The sequence below is a fragment of the Theropithecus gelada genome, chromosome 10 (genome assembly GCF_003255815.1).
Source record: "Theropithecus gelada isolate Dixy chromosome 10, Tgel_1.0, whole genome shotgun sequence".
NCBI classification, from domain to species: domain Eukaryota; kingdom Metazoa; phylum Chordata; class Mammalia; order Primates; family Cercopithecidae; genus Theropithecus; species Theropithecus gelada.
The window spans coordinates 66,562,566-66,573,458 of record NC_037678.1 but is presented as its reverse complement, the minus strand read 5'-3'; the positions used below and the strand labels follow the sequence as shown (position 1 = coordinate 66,573,458).

Genomic DNA, 10,893 nt, shown 5'->3' with positions numbered 1-10,893 from the left:
TTTTTTTTTTGAGACGGAGTCTTGCTCTGCCGCCCAGGCTGGAGTACAGTGGCCGGATCTCAGCTCACTGCAAGCTCCGCCTCCCGGGTTCACGCCATTCTCCTGCCTCAGCCTCCCGAGTAGCTGGGACTACAGGCGCCTGCCACCTCGCCCGGCTAGTTTTTTGTATTTTTAGTAGAGATGGGGTTTCACCGTGTTAGCCAGGATGGTCTCGATCTCCTGACCTCGTGATCCGCCCATCTCGGCCTCCCAAAGTGCTGGGATTACAGGCTTGAGCCGCCGCGCCAGGCCTTGTAATTTATTTTCTACATTTACCTATTGGTGGACATTTAGATTGTTTCTAATTTTTCAATATTTCTTTTTTTTTTTTTTTTTTTTTGAGACAGAGTCTTGCTCTGTCACCCAGGCTGGAGTGCAGTGGCCGGATCTCGGCTCACTGCAAGCTCCGCCTCCCGGGTTCACGCCATTCTCCTGCCTCAGCCTCCCGAGTAGCTGGGACTACAGGCACCCGCCACCTCGCCCGGCTAGTTTTTTGTAATTTTTAGTAGAGACGGGGTTTCACCGTGTTAGCCAGGATGGTCTCGATCTCCTGACCTCGTGATCCGCCCGTCTCGGCCTCCCAAAGTGCTGGGATTACAGGCTTGAGCCACCGCGCCCGGCCATTTTTCAATATTTCAAACAATGCTTCAGAGAACATCTCCAACAGGTTTCCTTTTGTGCATGTTCATTTCCCTGGGTTTTCTATTCAGGAGTAGGATTGCCAAGTCAAAGGCCTACACATCTTCTACTTGGTTAGCTATTGCCACAAGTCCATGACCAGTTAGGTGGAGCGTTTTCATGTTTATTGGCCGTTTGTATTTCTTCAGTGGCTCTATGTTCACATCCTTTGTCCATTCTCCTAATAGACATTTTTTAGGAATTCTTTATGTATTTTTGAATTCTCATCCTTTGCCAGCCAAAACATTGCAGAGATTTTCTCCCATTTAGTAGTTTACCTTTTTTCCCTTTATGACATCTTTTGGTGTACAGAATTTCTGCATTTAATCTGGTTGACCATACCAAGTTTTTTCATTTTTGATTTGTGTGATGATTAATTTTACGTGTCAATTTGACTGGGTCATGGCATGCCCAGATATTTGGTTAAACATTATTCTGGGTGTGTCCATGAAGGTGTTTGTAGATGAGATTAACTTTTGAATCTGTAGACTGAGTAAAGCAGATTGCCCTTCCCAAGTGGGTGGGCCTCATTCAATCCATTGAAGGCCTGAATAGAGCAAAAAGGTGGAGTAAGAGAATTCTTTCTCCCTGACTGCTTCATGCTGGTACTTTGGTCGTCTCCTGCCTTTGGACTTTTTTTTTGAGACAGTCTCTTGCTGTCACCGACACTGGAGTGCAGCGGCGGGATACTGGCTCACTGCAACCTCTGCCTCCTGGGTTAAAGCGATTCTCTTGCCTCAGCCTCCTGAGTTGCTGGGATTACAGAGTCCAGCCACCACGCCCGGCTAATTTTTTGTATTTTTAGTAGAGATAGGATTTCACTATGTTGGCCAGGCTGGTCCCGAACTCCTGACCTCAAGTGATCTGCCTGCCTTGGCCTCCCAAAGTGCTGGGATTATAGGCATGAACCACTGCGCCCGGCCTGCCTTTGGACTCTTATTTGGACCATTGGCTCTCTTGGTTCTCAGGCCTTTGGACTCAGACTAGAACTAAACCATTGGCTCTCCTGTGTCTCCAGCTTGCTGACTCCAAATCTTGGGGCTTAGCTTCTATAACCGTATGACCTAATTTTTTATAATAATCTCTCTCTATTCTGTTGGTTCTGTCAGAAGCGTTTGAACCAGAGCAACTCCATCTTGAGTAGGTGCTAGGTAAAATAAGGCTAAGACCTGCTAGGCTGCATTCCTAGCTGGTTAGGCATTCTAAGTTACAGGATGAGATAGGAAGGCACAAGACGCAGGTCATAAAGACCTTGCTGATAAAACAGGTTTGCAGTAAAGAAGCCAGCTAAAACCCACCAAAACCAAGACAGCAACAAGAGTGACCTCTGGTCATCCTCACTGCTACACTCCCACCAGCACCATGACAGTTTACAAATGCCATAGTAATGTCAGGAAGTTACCCTATATGATCTAAAAGGGGAGGCATGAATAAACGACCCCTTGTTTAGCATATAATCAAGAAATAACCATAAAAATGGGCAACCAGCAGCCCTGGGGGTTGCTCTGTCTAAGGAGTAGCTATTCTTTTATTCCTCTACTTTCTTAATAAACTTGTTTTCCTGGGCATGGTGGCTTATGCCTGTAATCCCAACACTTTGGGAAGCCGAGGCGGGTGACCTGAGGTCAGGAGTTCAAGACCAGCCTGGCCAACATGGTGAAACCCTGTCTCTACTAAAAATTCAAAAATTAGCCAGGCATGGTGGTGGGTGCCTGTAATCCCAGCTACTTGGGAGGCTAAGGCGGGAGAATTGCTTGAGCCTGGGAGGCAGAGATTGCAGTGAGCTGAGATCCCGCCACTGCACTCCAGCCTGGGGGACAGAGACTCTATGCCTCCACCCCCACCCCGAAAACAAACAAAAACACAACTTGCTTTCACTTTACCCTATGGACTTGCCCTGAATTCTTTCTGGCATAACATCCAAGAACCCTCTCTTGGGGTCTGGATCCGGACCCCTTTCCAGTAATACTTCTGTTTTTCTGGAGCACTCAGAGTAATACAATTTGTGATGTTTTGCATCTTGTTAAGGAACTATTTCCTTACCCTCAGGTCCTGAAGATGATTTTCTTTAGTTTCTAAAGATCGTAAAGTTTTGCTTTTCAAATTCAGGTCTTTAATCTAACTGGGGGCTATTTTCATGTATGCTACAAGGTAGGAAGCCATTTTATTTTTTTCCCCAAATGATTAACCAGTTGTTCAGTGTTATTTTTAAACAATCCATCTGTATTAGTTTCCCAAGACTGTCATAACAAATTACCACAAGCTGGGTGGCTTAAAACAACAGCAATTTATTTTCTTACAGTTCAGAAGGCCAGAAGTCTGAAATTAAGGTGTCAGCAGCACTGGTTCCTTCTGAAGATTCTGAGGGAGGAAACCTCCCATGCCTCTCTTAGCCTTGGTGGTTGCCAGCAATCCTTGGCATTCCTTGGCTTGTGGACACATCACTAATCTTTCTCTCCATCTTCACATTGTCTTATTTTCTGTGTCTCCCGGTGTCTTCTCCTCTTCTTATAAGGACACCAGTCATTGGATTTAGGGCCCACCCTAAATCCAGGATGAGTTATTATTGAAATCCTGAACTAATTACATCTGGAAAGATCCCATTTCCAAATAAGTTAATATTCTGAGGTTCTGAGGGGACATGAATTTTGGGGGGTACACTATTCAGCCCACTATATAGCATCATCTTTTGTTTTTTTGGGTTTTTTTTTGAGACGGAGTCTTGCTCTACCGCCCAGGCTGGAGTGCAGTGGCGCGATCTCGGTTCACTGCAAGCTCTGCCTCCCGGGTTCCCGCCATTCCCTGCCTCAGCCTCCCGAGTAGCTGGGACTACAGGCGCCCGCCACCGTGCCCGGCTAATTTTTTGTATTTTTAGTAGAGACGGGGTTTCACCGTGTTAGCCAAGATGGTCTCGATCTCCTGACCTCGTGATCCGCCCGCCTCGGCCTCCCAAAGTGCTGGGATTACAGGCGTCAGCCACCGCGCCCAGCCAGCATCATCTTTTGCTACTCTTTTGTAAATTCTATTTCTGTTGTTTGTCAAGTGTCCATTTATGTGTGGGCAGAGTGGTCATTTTATAATGTAAATCTCTGATGAAATGGTGATACATTTTTCATGAGATAATCTTATTTAATCCTCACAACAGTGCCATGAGGTAGCTGCTGCTAAAATCACCTACTGTTGAGGGGTGTGTCAGTCAGCATTTGCTAAGTATGACGTGGTAACAAACAACCCCAAACTCTCAGTGACTTACAAAAAGCCAATTGCTTTCTTCATCACATTACACATCACAACTGTAGATTGACTGCAGCTTTGCTCTGTGTCTTTTCATTCCAGGGTCCAGACTGAAGGCACAGGCCCTATCCAAGACACAACATTTCCAGTGGCAGAGATAAAAAAGTAAGATTTTAGACTCAAACATGCAATGGCACTCCAGGTTTCTGCTTCGAACTGGCGTATATCTCTCTAGCTCACATTTCACTGGCCAAAGGAAGTCTTGTGGTTAAGCTTGACAATGGGCTGGGGAAGTGCACTCCTTCCTCTGGAAGGTACACAAGTCGCATGGCAACTGGCTAGGATGGATAATTCTCTTACTGGCCAAGGGAAGGGCAAATAATGGAGAAAAATAATACGTCAACCACAAGGGTTGAGTAACTTTCCCAAGATCAAACCACTGGGAAGGGACAGAGGCAGGGTTCAAACTCAGACAGTCTGTCTCCAAAGCCATAGTGAACTCCATGACTCCCTACTGCCTGTTAGATGGAATCCAAATATATTTAAGCTTTAGGGCATTCCTGCAGCCTGGAGGGCCCTTCTACGTACTTTGTGTGCTGAATTCACTCTTTAAGACTCCACTCTAATCTCAACTCCTTGGATTCACTCTTACTTGTCATGTGTTCCCTCTGCTCTAAGGCCCTTGCACAATGTTCCCAAATGTTTGTAGTATTTTGGGATGAAAGGAGTGAGGAGCACAAGCTGCAACTGGACTGCGCTCCTGAGGAGGAGAACACTTGGCCTACTTTTCCGCCCCTGTAAACTAAGCTTAGCACCTTGTGCTTGGGTGACTCTGACAGGTCAGCCCCACATGACTCACTCTGTAAGCCTTTAGCGCCATCACTGCAAGGTCCTGGGCTAGGGTGTGTGAGTGGGTGGGTGGGGGGGGAGGTGGAAATTAACTTTCACCTTTCAGGAACCTTTCCCTTCCCCAGGAGAAGGACAAGTGTAAGTCCTTCCCTGAAACAGTCTGGGCAAGTCTCTACTCATCACTTCTAGGAGGACTGGGGAGGCCCTGGAAGGTGCAGAGGAGGAAGCTCTGAGAAGTAGAAAGAGCACCAAACTGCACCATGGAAGACTTTACTAAGTTGTCCAAGTGATTGAATTTACCTTCTCTGAGCTTCAGTTTCCCCAGCTATAAAGTGGCAACAACACTGATCTTGCTGTCTTCCTTAAGTTGCTGCAAAAAGACATCGTAAAAATCTTTACGATGCTGGGCGGGGTGGCTCATGCCTGTAGCAGATCACCTGAGATTAAGAGTTCGAGACCAGCCTGGCCAACACGGTGAAACCTCATCTCTACTAAAAATACAAAAATTAGCCAGGCATGGTGGTAGGCACCTGTAATCGCAGCTATTCAGGAGGCTGAGACATGAGAATCGCTTGAACCCAGGAGGTGGAGGTTGCAGTGAGCAAAGATAGTGCTACTGCACTCCAGCCAGGGCAATGGAGCAAGACTCCATCTCAAAAAAAAAAAAAAAAATCTTTAAGAATGCAGCCTGAAATCACACAGACTTGTACTGGAATCCTTCTCATAAGCTATGTGATGAGAAAGTTATAGATCCCCATGAGCCATTACAGCTACCTCCCAGGGTGAGAAAATTATGTAAGTAACTTTCATAGCATATACTAAGTACTCAATAATGTTGGCTATTCCTATATGAGATGATAATACTTATTATTATTTAGGGAAAGGCCCAGACAAGGACCATCTATGAACATTGAAAGGAGGGAGTACAGAGGCTAACTTTTCTTAGAATTGGTTGCTTCTTTTAGCCAAGTATAAGGTGTGGCTCAAAGGAATGAGGAAGCAGTTAATGAGGTGACAGGGCACAGAATACTGTTTGTCTTCACAGATCTTCGGGGAGGGATAGAGTGGTTAGCTGACCTTCCCAAAAGATCAGAGATCCTCATCTCTTGTCCACCCACAGATGCAGGCCACTTGACTCTGTCCCATCCCCTCCTACAAGTCCAGTCACCACGTCCTGGTGAGGCTGCTTTGACATAATAATAACAATGGTACCTGTACTAATGATACTGTTACTTTGAAGTGTACGAAGGTTTTCTAATACATTATCCCAGTTATCCTTTGTTATTTCTCTCCTATTCACAGCATCCAGAGTTAGGAAGGATATTGCAGATCATTCTGCATTTTACAGATGGGAACTCTGAAATTTGAATAAAGGAAGGGATTTATCTACTCAAGGGCTGGGATTTCCCTCAGACTACACAATAGGTTAATAGCAGGGGCAGGACTAGAACCTGCAGCTCCTGACTACCAACCTAGTGCCAGTGCCTCTTTCAAGTCACATTTGCGTTGGCTTTCCATTCCCATGGCCTCCCAGTCTATTATCTTATCTCCTGGGCCACTACAGTGGTTCCTACTGGTCCTGCCTGCCTGTGATCCCTCCCCACCCATTTCTTCTACACATACAGTCACATAATTGTCTGGAAGCACAGCTTTGATCTTGTCTTTCCCTTCCTAATAGAACTTGCCCATTTTTTCAACTTGAGAGGTCGCCAGGATCCAGTTCAGTTTCCCAATGAAGACTTAATCTTTCCTTGAATATATGTATTGACAAGGAGTTCATCACTCCCAAGGTGGTCCATTCCATTCTTGGGTAGCTCCAGCTGTTAGGGAGTTCTTTATAGTGAGCTGAAGTTGTCTTCCTGGATATCCCCCACACTGGAGCTGATGGAATTCTCTCTCTCTCTCTCTTTTTTTGAGACTGAGTCTCATCACTCTGTTGCCCAGGCTAGAGTGCAGTGGTGCAATCTCAGCTCACTGCAACCTCTACCTCCCAGGTTCAAGCAATTCTTATGTCTCAGCCTCCCAAGTAGCTGGGACTATAGGCATAAGCCACCAAGCCTGGCTAATTTTTTTATATTTTTAGTAGAGACATGGTTTCACCATGTTGGCCAGGCTGGTCTCAAACTCCTGGCCTCAGGTGATCTGCCCACCTCGGCCTCCCAAAGTGCTGGGATTACAGGTGTGAGCCATCACACTCAGCCCTTTTTTTTTTTTTTTTAAAGACAGAGTTTCACTCTTGTTGCCCAGGCTGGAGCGCAGTGATGTGATCTCAGCTCACTGATTGTTCAAGACACTCAACCTCCCAAATAGCTGGGATTACAGGCATGTGCCACCACACCCAGCTAATTTTGTATTTTAGTAGAGATGGGGTTTCACCACGTTGGCAAGGCTGATCTTGAACTCCTGACCTCAGATGATCCACCTGCTTGGCCTTCCAAAGTGTTGGGATTACAGGCGTGAGCCACAGCACCTGGCCAGTGGAATTCTTTCATATCCATTCCAGCAGCAAATCTGTAGTCACTGTTTCATATGAACCAGGTCCTGGATGGACTAGGTGCTGAGGAGAGCAGCATGTAAATTTGATATGGATCCTTCCCTCAGAGAGGGTGGCCTAGGAGTTTGCTAATGCAGAATTTTTTGTTTTGTTTATTAGATCTAAACGAAAGGAAACAAATCAAATCCCCTTTCTATATGATAGCCCTTCAGAGGTGTGGAGATAGTCACCACGTCTCCCCTGTGCTTTTACCCTTCTCCAAGCTATTTAAATCATTCATCATACAGCATGGCGTCCAGGTCCTCTATGTTCTGGTCTCCTGTAGACATGCTCCAGTCCTCCTGAGAATATGGGGCTCACAAATGAGCTCGGTGGTCCAGCTGTGATCCATTTAGGACAGAGCTCGCCCAACTCTGGTTTCTTTTTTTCTTTTTTCTTTTTTTTTTTGTTTTTTTGAGATGGGGTCCCACTGTTGTCACTCATGCTGGAGTGCAATGGTGTGATTTCGGCTCACTGCAATCTCCGCCTCCCAGAGTCAAGGGATTCTCCTCCCTCCCAAGTAGCTGGGATTATAGGAGTGTGCCACCATGCCTGGCTAATATTGTTTTTTGGTTTTTTTTTTGAGACGGAGTCTCACCCTGTTGCCCAGGCTGGAATGCAATGGCACGGCAATGGCGCGATCTTGGCTCACTGCAACCTCCACCTCCCGGGTTCAAGCAATTCTCCTGCCTCAGCCTCCTGAATAGCTGTGATTACAGGCACGTGCCACCACACTCGGCTAATTTTTTTTTTTTTTTGTATCTTTAGTAGAGACAGGGTTTCACCATGTTGGCCAGGCTGGTCTCGAGCTCCTGATCTCATGATCCACCCACCTCGGCCTTCCAAAGTGCTGGGATTATGGGCATGAGCCAGTACGCCCGGCCTCAACTCTGGTTTCCGTTGATACAATATTCATATTCACTTTCTCCTCCTTCCTTTCTTCCCTTTCTCTTTCTTTCTTCTCTTTGTTCCCTCCTCCCTCCCTCCCTTTCTCTCTTCCTTACTCCTTTTCTCCCTTCTTTTCTTTCTTTTTGGCAGCACATTGCATTGTTGAGCTTGAGGTCAACTAAAACCTTTAAATCACTTTCACTGTAACTACCCTTGATCTAGATTCTTTCTACACTGTATTTGGGGCACTTGCTCATTTGAAAGGGCACTGTCCAATATGGCAGCCATTGTGGCCTTTCAAATTTAAATTACTTAAATAAAATTATTATTTTGCATTTCCTCAGTTGGACTAACCACACTTCAAGTGCTCAATAGCCACAGAGGGCTAGTAGCCACCATATCAGACAGCAAAGATTCAGGATATTTCCATCATCATGGAAAGTTCTGTGGGACTGCTCTGGTTTGGACCTAAGTGCAGGAGTTTATACTTACTTTGAGGCATGTCATCTTGAGAGTTCCAGCTTGGCCTCCAAGGCTGCTGAGAGCTTTAAGAAACTGATTCTGGTTTCCGGAGTGTTCACTTTCCCTCCCAACCTCATGACAACAGTAGATTTGATCAATGTTTCATACCTTCCTCTGCTTCATCTAAAACTAACTGATAAAAATCCCCAGCAGAACAGAGAGGCTTGCAACCGAGTCCGCTATGTGGCACCCTGCTCTCCAGCCCCATATGGCAGTTGTGCAGTCATTTAACAAATTAGACCTATATCCTAGGTATTGTGCTGGGTACCAGGTACCTACAAGGAACACGGAAGACATCAAAAAAAAAAAAAAAAAAAAAAAAAAAAAGAAGAGTCCTGCTGAGTTGGGTGCTCTAGTAGTTCAAATGTCTTTGCCTCCCATTCAAGGCTGCTTCTTCTGTTTTGTGGTTGTTAAAAGTGGAAGCTTGGGGCTGGGCACAGTGGCTCACACCTGTAATCCCAGCACTTTGGGAGGCCGAGGTGGGCGGATCACTTGAGTCCAGGAGTTTGAGACCAGCCTGACCAACATGGTGAAACCCTGTCTGTACTAAAAATACAAAAATTAGCTGGACGTGGTGGTATACGCCTGTAATCCCAGCTACTCGGGAGGCTGAGGCAGGAGAATCACTTGAACCCAGGAGGTAGAGGTTGCAGTGAGCCAAGATTGTACCACTGCACTACAGTCTGGGTGACAGAGTGAAAGTCTGTCTCAAAAAGAAAAACAAACAAAACAAAACAAAACAAAAAAAACCCGGAAGCTTGGGAGTCAGCTTTCCAAGTTTGGATCCTGGCTCTGACACTTTAGAAGCTATGTGATGTCTTTTGTGTTTCTGTTTCAGCATGCGTAATGTGGGAATAAGAATAACCTCTAATGTTATTGCGAGAATTAAATGAGTTAATGCAAATAAAGCTGTTAGAACAATAAATACAGTAAGTGTTCCTAAAAAGTGAGTTATTATCAGTTCTTATTGTTAATCATAATCTTCCTTCCTGGACAAGCCATGTTCAGTTCTGCTTTGGGGCCTCAGTTCCCTTAGTGGTGCCCTCCCTTAGTTTGTGTAAGTCCTTGGAGGCCCAAACGCTGCCTTTCCTTCCTGCTTTCTTATGTTCTCTGTTGCTCACTTTGCACCTGCTCTTAGTATCCTATACTTGAGGCATGGACCACAGTGAAGAACCAGAATTGTTGGGCTTCATCTTGGCTCTGTGCTGCCTGGAGGGGAGACCTAGGATAGGCTCCTGTTCTGCAAAATGGGATAATCCCAGCTGCCACGTAAGTGAGACAAGTAGGTGAAAGCTACTTAGTAGGCCTTTGCATATGTCCTGACTTCCAGTAAAACCCTGGCAAGTGAGTGACATTTGCTTCTTCCTTCTGTTTCTTCCTTTAGCATCTAACAAAGGAGGCCCAGGCTCATTATTCCGGGCACTTCTGGAGGGCCTGGCCCTGCCCCAGGAGCCTTAGGGCAGGAATTCCTCTCTTTATCTGCAGAAGGCAGACACTTTATCCCTGCCTCATCTTCTTCCAGATGCTATCTTGGGCTCGCTGAACACGAGTTAGTTCCTCCTCTCTCCTAGCCTCGGTGTGTACTCCAAGCAGTACCTAAAGGAGTGCCTATAAGGGCTGTGGTGGTTATAACGCTAATTTAGAAAAGCCCATACTTTGGGGGTGTTTGGGCTTGTGGAGGATGGGCATCGGGATCCCAGAGCCAGGGACTCGGCCCTTGGAGAGCCCCCAGAGAGTCCAGAGGTTGCCACCTGCGAGGGGCTAGAACGCGCTGGGCGATCCTCCCCGAGCCCTGGCCGCGGGAACAATGGGAGCGCGGCGTGGAGGAGGGTGGGCGTGGGCCAGGTCCCGGTTGGAGGTAGACGAGGTCGGCGAGCTGGGCGCGGGGCCGCGGGGTTACTCCGGGGCACCAGGCACAGCCGAGAAGTCTAAGCCAGTGAAAACCGAGGTCGGCGCTGGCGGGAACCCGGGAGGAGGTGGGGGCCCCGGGTGGGGTCTGCTCCTCTTCTTCGCCGGGCCTCTGAGCCCCGCCGCGGCTCAGGTTCACGCCGGGCCCACGTGGGGAAGCCGGCGGCGAGCCCCCAGCGCCGGGAGGGTTCGCGAGGCTCAGCCTCTTCCTCTGCTGCCCTCCCCGGGACCGGCGCGCGGCC

The 10,893-nt window shown here is 47.1% G+C and overlaps 1 protein-coding gene across 1 annotated transcript in view; it reads left to right on the top strand.

Moving 5' to 3' along the window:
* Nucleotides 1-9,917: 9,917 nt before the first annotated feature.
* EPB41L1 (erythrocyte membrane protein band 4.1 like 1) overlaps nucleotides 9,918-10,893 on the top strand; it is a 139,818-nt gene continuing 138,842 nt past the window's right edge. Inside the window, exon 1 of the mRNA XM_025398575.1 lies at nucleotides 9,918-10,025. The gene's annotated coding sequence lies outside the window, so the exon portion shown is untranslated. The remainder of the gene's footprint in view (nucleotides 10,026-10,893) is intronic.